General features: G+C 36.6%; 1 protein-coding gene across 1 annotated transcript in view; it reads right to left on the bottom strand.

Annotated features, from left to right (window-relative positions):
- GNAI3 (G protein subunit alpha i3) overlaps positions 1–12,110 on the bottom strand; it is a 68,902-nt gene that overhangs the window by 19,584 nt on the left and 37,208 nt on the right. The window lies entirely within an intron of this gene.

Raw genomic sequence — 12,110 nt, forward strand, 5'->3', positions numbered from 1 at the left:
CTCATTTTTCCTCCCACTGGGTCATTCTCATCAGCAAACAAATAGGCTGCATTATCTCCCATCTTTAAATCAACACACACCCCATCCGTATCTTTTCTTGACCCTATACATCTTCCTCTTTACAGCCAAATGCCTCAAACAAGTCATTTATACGCATTATCTCCGACTCTCTACCTCGAATTCTTTCCTTACTCCACTCTAATCAGGCTTTCATTCCTACTACTCTACTGAAACCCCTTCTTAAGGTCTGAAACAACTTACATCTTAATAAACTCAGTGGTCAATTGTCAGTCCTCATCCTACTCAAACTCTGAGACAGAATTTGTCCAAGTTGATAACCTCCTTGAAATAGTTTCTCACTACACAGGCTTCTAGATACCATACCCTCCTGGTCTGACTCCTTCATACTCAGTCTCCACCACCAGTTCTCAAATTCTAAAGACACTGCTTCAGAGCTCTGTCCTTGGCCTTTTCTCTAAGCTCATTCTCTAGGTTATCTCATCTAATCTCATGGTTTTAAGCACCAATCATTAGTTTTTCATAAACTAATAATAAAAGTTAACATTTAGTGAGTACTTACTATATGCTGTACTCTATACTAAGCACGTTGCTACCCTGTGAGGCAGGAATTATTATTATGCATATTTTACAGAAGAGGTAAGTAAAGCAGAAAGTTGTCAAGTAACTTGGCCCAAATTACACAATTTCTAAGTGGCAGAGCTAAGATTTGCATTTTAATTTTATCAAAATCAAATTGTGTGATTTAAATTTCATATACATTACCTCTTTGCTAATAATTTCCAAATTTAGATCTCTAATCTTGGTTCCAGACTTTCTTGATATCTCATTAGATTTCTGAAAGACATCTCAAACTTAACATGCCCACACTGAGTTACTGATTCCCCACCCTGACCCCAACAAACCCTGCAATTCTCATCTCAGTAAATAGCACCAGCACTCAAGTTGCTCAGACAAAAATGATAAGTGACATGTGAACAACATAGCATGTAGATGCTAGTACTAATTTGTAATATTAGTAATGCTTAATTTTTCTTTATTTTAAGATAAAGGAATAGAAATATCTTGTACCACTATGGATCATCATGAGCACTTGGGAAACTACAGCCTAGATCACTGCAGAAGCTGACCAAATAGTCCAATTTTTCAAACCTTATTATCTTCTTACAGTCAGTTTTCCACTCAACACTCAGAATGAACTTTGTAAAATGTACATCAGAACATGTCACAAATCTTCCTCAAACTCCTAATATGGCCTCTAATTACATTAAAAATAAAATTCATGGGCAACAGGCCCAATACACTCTGGCTCCTACCTACCTCTTCACCCTCATTTCCTACTACTCTCTACTTTGTTCTTTCTGCTCTTGTCAGACCAGCTTTCTTACTTTTCCTCCAACCTACCAAACTGGTTCACACTGAAATAGATCCTAACTCAGGGTCTTTGCATTTACTCTTCTCTCTACCTAGAATAACTTTTACAAGATTTTGTCCTTAATTTGAGTTTCTGCTTTGCTTCAGAACAGGCTTCCCCAACTAATCTACATCAACAGGCCCCATCCCACACTTCCCTTTTACCCCGTGTTACTTTTTTTTCATAGCATTAAACACTTTTCTACTTTGCAGATTTGTTCATTTGCTATTTTTTTCCACTAAAATCTAAGGTCCATAAAGACTTTTTCATCTCTATATTCCTCAGGCCTAGAATGGAACCTGATATAAATTAGTTACTGAAATAAATACAGTTGGACAAATGAATGGCTAATGTTCAGTAAGCATAATCCTTTAAATATTTCTCACCTCTGTCAACCAAAAATGTTAAAATTCAAATAATATCAAAATTCCAGATATCTACATTCTTTCAGAGTCAAAAGGTACATTTATGTATTACATTACCTGTGTTCTTATAACTAAAATAGTTAGTATTCAAGTAGAATATATAGGGTTTTCTGATGACAATGTTAGAAGGAAGTGAATTTCTCCATGCAAATCTAAAAGAACTAATGACAATTCTGGAAAACAGAAGATAAATGCATTATTATATTTTAAATTGCTTAAAACACAGAATTCCCAGATTATCTCATGTTAGCAAGAGCTACTAGGTTAACCAGGAAAAGCACATATTAATGAAGGTATGTGTCCCATCTTTAAATATATTAAAAACTGCATTTTATAGATGGTAATTAATATTTTAAAATGTCACCTTCTGTGTGAGACTAAAGCAAAAACTGTTTATTTGTTACAAAATTTATATTTTGACTAGTGCATTTCCTAATATAACTTATGTAGATAGTTTGATTGAACGCCTTGGGGAATACAAAGGTGAATAAAAATTCATCTATTCTTTTGTTCTTACAGGCTAATGTAAAGATAGACATGTGAACTCACATAGTTCTCTATAAAGTTGGATGGGGTCCCAGATGAGAGAATGACTTAATGTTGGGAAAAGTTTTCCAGAAAAGGTAACCTCTGAGTCAAATTGAGAAAGATTAGTGGGAGGGCATCTGGTGGAAAAAAAATAAACCGTTGTGATTATAGAAGATGGCAAAGCTTGCATAAAAGCATGCATAAGGGTGGAGATGTCTGGCATCTTGGAGCTAAAACCAGGTCTTTATGATTAGGATTTTCTCTACAGGGAATTCACAGACATTTTAAAGCAGAGAGAAATGGACAGGTGGAATAAAAATAATAGTTCACAAGAATGGTGAGGGAAGTTGGTACTGCAGAAAACGTTAGTTGTGTTTTGCCCCTTGTAGGCTGCCCAAATAATGAAAGGCTCTCTTCTCACATGTAATTGCTTGGTATAAGTAACATTATTAATTAGTTAATTAACATAATTATTCCATATATAAGAAACCACTTTCAAACACCATAAGTACTTGGAATCTCAGGTAGAACATGAGATTTTGCTGGTTTGTCCAGAGTGATGCCCCGATGAATCCCAGAGTGATTCAATCAGTGAGTGGAAAAGTATGTGCAAAGCCCCCTTCGGGGAGTGGTGAGAATGGGGGAAAACTCAACTTCCCCAAGTTGAATTCTTGATAGTCTCACAAGCAGTGTGGACAACCAAAGCTATAGGCAGAGCCCCCAGTCTTGGGGTTTGTTCATATGAAACTTAACCCCGCAAAGGATAGGTCAAGTCTACTTAAAATTTAGGCCTAAGAGTCACCCCCAAGAGAGCCTCTTTTGTTGCTCAGATGTGGCATCTCTCCAGCCAACACAACGAGCAGTCTCACCACCCTACCCCTCTCTACGTGGGACAGGATTCCCAGGAGTGTGGACCTTCCTGGCAACGTGGGACAGAGATCTTGGAATGAACGGAGACTCAGCATCAAGGGATTGAGAAAACCTTCTCTACCAAAAGGGGAAAGAGGGAAATGAGACAAAGTATCAATGGCTGAGAGATTCCAAATAGAGTCGAGAGGTTATCCTGGAGGTTACTCTTATGCATCAAGTAGATATCATCTTGTTATTCAAGATGTTATGGAGAGGCTGGAGGGAACTGCCTGAAAATGTAGAGCTGTGTTCCAGTAGCCATGTTTCTTGAGGATGATTGAATAATGATACAGCTGTCACAATATGACTGTGTGATTGTGAAAACCTTGTGTCTGATGATCCTTTTATCTACCTTGTCAACAAAGGAGTAGAACATATGGAATAAAAATAAATCATAGGGGGAACAAATGCTAAAATAAATTTAGTTTAAATGCTAGTGATCAATGACAGCGAGGGGTAAGGGGTATGGTATGTATAACTTTTTTTTCTGTTATCGTTTTATTTCTTTTTCTGTTATCTTTTTATTTCTTTTTCTAAATCGACGCAAATGTTCTAAGAAATGATGAATATGCAACTAAGTGATGATATTGTGAATTACTGATTATGTATATTGTTTTATTGTTTCTGTATTTTTTAATTAATAAATAAATTTTTTAAAAACCCACATTTTACCACTCATGATGAATTATTTTGAATGAAATAATCAATAAGTTATATTAATCACAGATTCAATTTCTACCTATCTCATTAATTTATGCCCTGTGAAGGAGTTGGCTGAAAAAACTATGTGGCCCTACCTCTCTCACACTTTTCTTAGGCTCCCTGATAAAATATTGGTTTGTCTCTCTCCTTTATTATCAGACTATACATTTTATTCCAAGCTTTCATTAAGCATCCAGCTCTATCTCTTAAAAGAAGGTACCTCTTACTGACCACAAAACTAAACACAAGGGGAAAAGAAGTGTAGTTAATAAAGTATCAGTGGCAGAGAGAGTTCAAATAGTCAAGAGGCTACTCTGGAGGTTGCTCTCATGCAAGCTTCACTTAGACCTTACTACCTACCATAACCTGCCAAGCCCCAATCAGGACCATTCCAGCCAATCCTAAAGAATACCTAGGGCAATATATAAGATTGTATAAGGGTTCCAGGCACTAGAGTAATTTTCCAGAAACCTACACCCTCCAGATGGGTCCCTGGTTCAGATAAGTCCTGAAACCTAGCCCAGCCTCTCCAGAACATCAGATAGTTCCATCTTCCTACTCCGTATTAGTGACAGACCCTTCCAATATCAAAAATTTAGAATTGCCATAGCCCAAACTCCAAAGGGAGAGTGGAAAAATCAAAATGATGGAGGAATTATACATAGAAGAGAGGACTTAACAAATGAATACAAATGCTGAACCATTAAATTGATATCTCTTTTAGTCTCTGGTATTTTAGAACAGCTAGAAGTAAAAACTAAAATTAGGAAATTGAAAAATTCAGTCAAAGTCTGAAATACGTTCTACAACTAATTGTGATGCTGAGCTTTGAAATTTATAGCTTTTTTGTATATATGTTATTGTTCACAAAAAAAAGTCAACTGTGATGATAAAAAAGTATTTAAGCCCTCTAGCCTCCTATATTCTGGAGTAGCTAGAAGGAAAAACATGAGAGGATCGTATGGTAGTCCATGACAAATTCTGGGATCTGTCCTGTAACAACCTGTTGAAGAGTGCTTTGGAAACTACTGCTTTTTTATTTCTTTGCTCTGTAAATATGTTATACTATTCAATTTAAAAAGTTAAAAAACAAAACAACTAAACACAAGATTTGTTTCAATGGAAATTTCAGGGCATTTTATACAAATACAGAATGAATAGCTTTATACCAAAAAAGTCTTTAGTTCATCCGACTTCTAGATCATAAGTGAAAGTGTCACCATCTCACCTGTCTTCCAAGAATGAAATCTAAGAGTCATCTGGAAACCACTCACTCCTCTTCTTCCCTTACATCAAGCTGTAACAAAATCTCTCTTCTTATGCCCATTTCTGAAATTAATCCTTTCTACTCCTAACAGGTCTGAGTCTGACTTTGGGCCTGTTATCTCTGGTACTGATAAAATTTTATCAGACTTGCAGCTCCAAGTCCCTCTTTCTTCTCATCATTTTCAACTGGCAGTAAAAAAAAGAAAAAAGGTCAGTTTATCTAACAGTTCTCCAAATTATTCAAACACATTCTACAGTCTATTCTTCTTAGGTCTGAACTCAATCCTCAGAGTTTCTTATCTGATAACATCTCACTCTCAAGTTTTCCCCACGCTACTTCTTATACCCTGCCCCCACCCCCAGTACATCTGTGATGCTAGGAAAATCTTCCACATCTTTTACCCATCTTCGTTCATAATTTATCACAAATTTAAGGGGAGATTCATCTGCCCATCTTCAGTAACAGTGGGGATGCGAAGAACGGGATAGATACAAAGAACAATGCAGAGACAGAATCTCTGGCTTGGAGAGAAAGGAACTGAAAATGACTCTGTAGACAGAAGGGGTGGAGCTAGGTAGAGGATGGGATGGATATATAGGGGAAGAAATTCTGAAATGTCCCAGAATCAGAAGAGAATAGGATCAGCGCAACTTAGAAGCTTTATCCTTAAAAGGACACTCCTTCTAAAATAAGAAGAAAGGATGAAGGGCGAAATTACAGAGATTTCTGAGAGAAAAAGGAGGGAACCTGAGGAAGCTATGTTAGATGGTCTTATTCTCAATAAGGAGGCAAGGTAACCTGCAGAGAATTAAGGGTAAAAATAATTTAGAAAACCATCTCATAAACAACCAAATAGAACAAGAGGTGTGTGTACTATTTGGCATACATAATCCCCACGACTGTTAGAAGAAAAGCAATTTAATACGTAGTTACTGACTACAGATCTGAAGAATCACTGTATATACCTAAATAGGTTATTTTATTTATTTTTTGGGGGGGGTGGGATAGAGGGAGTTGTTGCATAGCCTAAGTAGGTTCTTAATTTTAATTTTAAAAAGATCCCTAAGAGCAGACACCATATCATATGCTTCCCTGTTTTTTTCCTATAACATATACTACACATTAAGGAAATATACATTATGAAAGGAATGGTGATGATTTCTTTTCAAGACATTAAAAAAAAAGAAACAGAAAGGACAGTGAATGGATTTGCTCATATAAATATAATCATTGTCATACAAGCAAATTCATCCAGCTTACATACAGACTAATTTTTAAAACTAATCCGGAGAATGGCTGATACTCAAAAACACTGTGCCACTTGATGCCTTTCTCCTACTTCTCTTTCATTTTGATAAAAAAGAACACCAGTCCAAAGCAGGATTATATTATGCTCTTTCATGCTTATGTGCCTTCAGGCACAATGAATTTCCTCATTTATAAAAGAGTCAGTAACACTACCCCAAGGCTTTTGAGAGGATTAAATGAGTTAATTTGTAGAAAATGTTTAGAACAGTGCTTGGCACATAGTAAGTGCTCAATAAATGTTAGCTAGCTCTTATTTGTGAATACTACCAAATGATACCATGGCCCCAAAGAGTTTAACCTAATAAAAACTCCCTGGATATTGGTGTTGGTTTAAAATCCTAGTAGAAATTTTATAATTATTTAGCTGCAACAAAACTCTAGATGGAATCTGGACCCACACACTAAAACAACGTTTATAACCTAAAAGCTACAGCAAAAAAGCATTAGTCATTTTCTCTATCCTACTCCATTTTCCTTAAATATATTTTCAGCCCTAGATATTCCTAAATACAATGTCCTCGCCCAAACTACTCACCATCTGTACCTTTCAGCTTTTCCTTGAAATTTCCTCATAGCTTTGTACCACTATCACCTGTGCTAGTGCTTATTCCAATGGCACCTGAAACACCTTCTTTTCCTTTTAAATACTTGTTTCTACGAAGAAATCTTGAAACTTTTAATAACTCAAGATTATAACTAGAGCATAGCCCGCTTTCTGGAGGTATGGACAGCTAAATCCCAGTATGGTACTATTTGGGGATAATCCTCTAGCCAGTGCTAGACTCAGATTCTCTCCCTCTACAGGCCTTCAATAGCTCCTTTCCCACAGCAGTCTAAAAGACTTGATTAACAAATAAATTTATTTTTTTATTCCCACCTTTCATTTACAAAATGGTAGTTAGAAAGATTTTTTGACTAATGACATCATATAGCAATAAACTCTATGGAAGACTAGGTTTTAGTCCCAATTGAATTGCCATGACTAGCTGTGGAACCCTGGGTCAATGTCTGTTTCCTTATATATAAAATATGAAGGTTTTGGCCTAGATGCTCTCTGTGCTTATATTCTAATATTCTATTACTATAATTATTATTATAATGCTAAAAGCATATTAAATCTCTTATCCTGCCATACATAGGCCTCAAATCAAACAGCAGATCTACATCTTCCTATGAACTCAACTATTTTATGAAAGCTGCCACAACATGGTGATTAATGTATTCTCCAAACATTACTCTTCCTGCACAAGAAGGGACAAACAGTAGAGAGAATTAAAAGAATGCAGCAACAATAAGGAAGATGTCTGGCACATCAACTTCCTATATTCATGTTTGAGGGTATTCTATATCTAATCTCAAACTAGCAGCTCAAGTTAGACTACTCAAGTTAGATTAACTGAAGTCGGACTATTCTTAAAAATAAAAAAATGTGAATACTATAACTAAAGATCAAAGGAGTGTAGTCCACACAATTCCCAACAGGAATATCTATTGCCTCCAATGATCACTTTTATTAATAGGTATAAATAAATAATACAGTAAGGTTAAAAGTGACACTTTATTCAAAATGCTTTTGAAGTACTATAATTAATACAAAAACGAGTTGCTTCTAATCCAAGTTTCCACCAATCCATGACTGGATAAATAAAATGTGGTATATATATATATATACAATGAACTATTATTCCGCTGTAAAAAGGAATGAAGTACTGATACATACAACATTGATGAACCTTGAAGACATCATGTTGAGAGAAATAAGCCAGGCACGAAAGGACAAATATTGTATAACCTCACTGATTTGAAATAATTAGAATAAGCAAACTCATAGAATCAGAATCTAGAATATAGGTGCAGTGCTTTGAAGCTGTTACGTACCCCAGAAAAGGCCATGTTTTTATAATTTCTGTGGGTGCAGACCTATTGTGAGTGGGACCTTTTGATTAGATTATTTCAACAGAGGAGCTGCCCTAAAATAGGTCTTAATCCTTTTACTGGAGCCCTTTATGAGAGGATAAAAGACAGAAAAACCCAGAGAGCTCAAAGAGATGAAATTAAGAGAAGCTTATAGAGAAAAGCTCTGGAGAAGCTAAGAGAGGACCTACAGAAGCTCAAAGAGAAAGCCACTGGAATCAGAAACTGAAAGCAAGGAAACCCAGGAGCAAAGAATCAGCAGACACCAGACAGATACCTTGCTATCTGACAGAGGTGTCCCAGGATGCCAGCAGCCTGTTTTCAGAGTCCAGGTATCAACTTGTTGATTTGATACCTTGAATTGGACATTTTCACAGCCTAAAAACTGTAAATTAAGTTAATAAATCTCCATTATAAAAACAAACCCATTTCTGGTATACTGCATTCCTGCATCTTTAGCAAACCAAAACAATAGGTTATCAAGGGACAGGGTGGGGATAAGGAATGGGAAGTTAAAGCTTAAAATGTGCAGGATTCCTATTTGTATTGACTGTAATGTTTTCCTAATGGATGGTTGTGATGGAAGCACAACATTATGAATGTAATTAACAGCACTGAATTATATATGTGAATGTGACTAAAAGAGAAAATTTTAGGATGTATATATGGGTTGTACATACCAGAAAAATTTTTAAAACTCATAGGACTGTACAACACAGTGAACCCTACTGTTAACAATGGACTATAGTCAATAGTACAACTATGGTTAATAGTACAAGTATGAAAATGTTCTTTTACGAACTTAAACATACACCACTAATGCAAGGTGGTAATAGTTAACAATAGGGCAGTATAAGGGAATTCTGTATTCTATGCATGACTTTTCTGCAAATTCACAACTTCAAGAAAAGAAAACAAAGCAAAACAAACCAGTTGCTTCTTAATTCAATATAAGAAAAGATTAGAAGAACTACAGATAGGAAAAATGTTACTAGGCAAACAAAAATTATGTTATTCATTCATTTCTATGAACAAACATGTCTCCTAGGTACCTGAAACTGCTGAAAATTAAGACTTCAAATACAAATAAATTTAGGAATCTATGGGAGAAGTTAGGTATAATTTTCTTATGAAGTTGGCAAGTTCCCTTAGTCTAAAATATCAGAATAATTTTATTTTTACCTAACCCACTGTCCCCCTAAACAAGCCAAGACTCGGTATATAAACACCCTTGAAAACTCTAACCATTTTTATTCAACCAAAAATTCACCTCCTTGCTGAAACCTTCCCTACTCCCCCTAAACACATTATCACTCCTACTCGGAAAACTGGCATAGATTATTCCCTTCTAGTATCAGTTTCAGAAATTGGTGATTTCAGAAATTAACTCTCAAACTATCTTTCCTAGGCACTCTCTCATCATTTTATCTCTAGTCAGTTCTGGCTATTCTAAAAACAATTATTTGACTATCTTCCCAGCTCCTCATCAACTCACTTCTCATAAATCAATTGCTTTTCTTAATTTTGAGGAAAATGATAATGAAACTCTTTTTGGCATGACCTGAAAACCCTTCTGTGCCGGTGGACTTCCCCCTCAAGGGCACCCTGACCAGGCTCAATGAGGCCCTGTAATCTAGTGCCAAACACCATGACACCAAATAATACTAGTATTTGGTCAAACTACTGTAATTACTTTGGTTTTTGTCTGTTTAGGGCTCCACTAACCTTGACTCCAAAGCCCAGTCCTCGAAAGCACAAAATAGCATCTTTTTTGCTGGCCCTCCCAACATCCCAACAAATCCAGAGTGCAATCTAGGACGGAGTAGGCACCTGATAAGTATCTGTGGGATGAATGGCTCAAGTTTCTATGAGATTCAGTGGTTGCATAATCACATTTTGTAAATACCAGTTGCTAAGGATGGAATTTTTAAAGTGGGCAGTTAACAAAAAAAGATCTCCATTTCTCTGCTATTACTCAGGCTCACACCCACTCATGGGTATGCCTGCAACTCTCACCCCATGACTATGACTACAGCTGACAATAATTTTGGACTCACTAGGCCTCACTTTCCTCTACCCTGCTTACTCTCAATTCTTGTCCAAACTTCCCTGCACCCACCCCTCCACTTCAGTAAAATCAGCTGCTATAAAGCTGTCCTGTTCACCTCTGTATTCCTAATACCTAAAACAGTGCATCAAATATAGTGAGTACTCGTTAAATACTTATTCAATGAATTAACAAATGAATTATTATCTTAAGGATAAAAGAAGGCAGTAAGTTATGACTGAGACAGAGAAAATAGGTCTCTTTTTTTTGAAAAAAATAGTATTTTCTAAGAAATTATCATAATATTCACCAAAAAGGCCTAGAGATCAAAAAGTAAAATTGTGAAAAAACTTAATTGATACATTGGATAAAATTCTGGAATACCCACCTGCCCATAATCCCTCCTTGAGAAATCTCTACTTTTGGTTCCTAAATGGATAATGAACCACAAGATCTGGGCTACTTCCCTTCCCATCAGTAACTATTTGACAAAGGAGTGGCCCAGTCACAGGTTGGCCAGGGACAACAACCTGATGCCCTAGCTACAAAAGAAAAGCAGGACCAAATTATCTAAGGAATATGAACTAAGAAGTAGACAAAAGCTATCCTAAACTAAAAGGCCACAAGTGTGAAAACATTATAGGGCTACACCCACAGGAAGGTCATAAAGGAAAGGGCTCAGAGGAAATCAGTCTGGAGAGGAAAGAGAATAGACAACTATGCAGAGAGACTTAACGATGCCATGAGAAGAAGAGAGCATGCATAAGATACAAACTAAGTGAGTGAGGAAAGAGAGGATGGACAGAATAAAAGACAAAAGAGAGAGAGACAGAGGAAAATAAGTGAAAACAGGTGCTTAAAAAGAGACAGAAAATAGGCAAATCGGTGAGAAAGAGGCAGAATAGGGTAGACAAAGGACAGAAGAAAGGAAGTGACAATAGTCTGGCCAGTTCTAGAGCTGCCTTGGCTGCTGTGTGAAAGGTTTAGGAGGCGAAAGGGTGAGAAAGAAGAAAGGTAGACCAGGAAATTTAAACTGGGGGGGGGGGGGGGGGGAGGTATTTCTACGCTCCTGGGCAGAACTCACCAAACCCAAGATGGAGGGAGGTGAGTGTGCAAGTGGGCGTCGGCACAGGCAGCTTTTAAGGATGGAGGTCAGGTGACGTCCTGAAGGGGCAGTTCATTAGTTCCAGAAGTCAGGTTGGGAGGGGTGACACAGCCTCTGCAGCTCCAGTTGCAGTGCTCTTCCCCGTTCCCCTAACCTAACACTGTAGCTAGGCTCTTCAGCTTTTCCTCCATACTCACAAAACCTCTCTATATTCTAATCAACTTTTTATTGAATAAGTTTCCTGTTCTTGAAAAAAAAAAAGAGAGAGATTGGAACTGTCTTTACTGAAATTAGCTTCAATTATTCTTTCTTTTGCCTTTAAAAATATTTTAAATTATTTCTATCAAATATCAAACACATACAAGGGAATGTGCAACAAAACTAGTATCTGTGTACTCATCACAAACTTTAAAATAAAACATTACCAATTTTCCTTGAAGCCACCTATATATACCTCCCCAATATCAATTAAT

Source organism: Tamandua tetradactyla, chromosome 11 (assembly GCF_023851605.1).
Source record: "Tamandua tetradactyla isolate mTamTet1 chromosome 11, mTamTet1.pri, whole genome shotgun sequence".
NCBI classification, from domain to species: domain Eukaryota; kingdom Metazoa; phylum Chordata; class Mammalia; order Pilosa; family Myrmecophagidae; genus Tamandua; species Tamandua tetradactyla.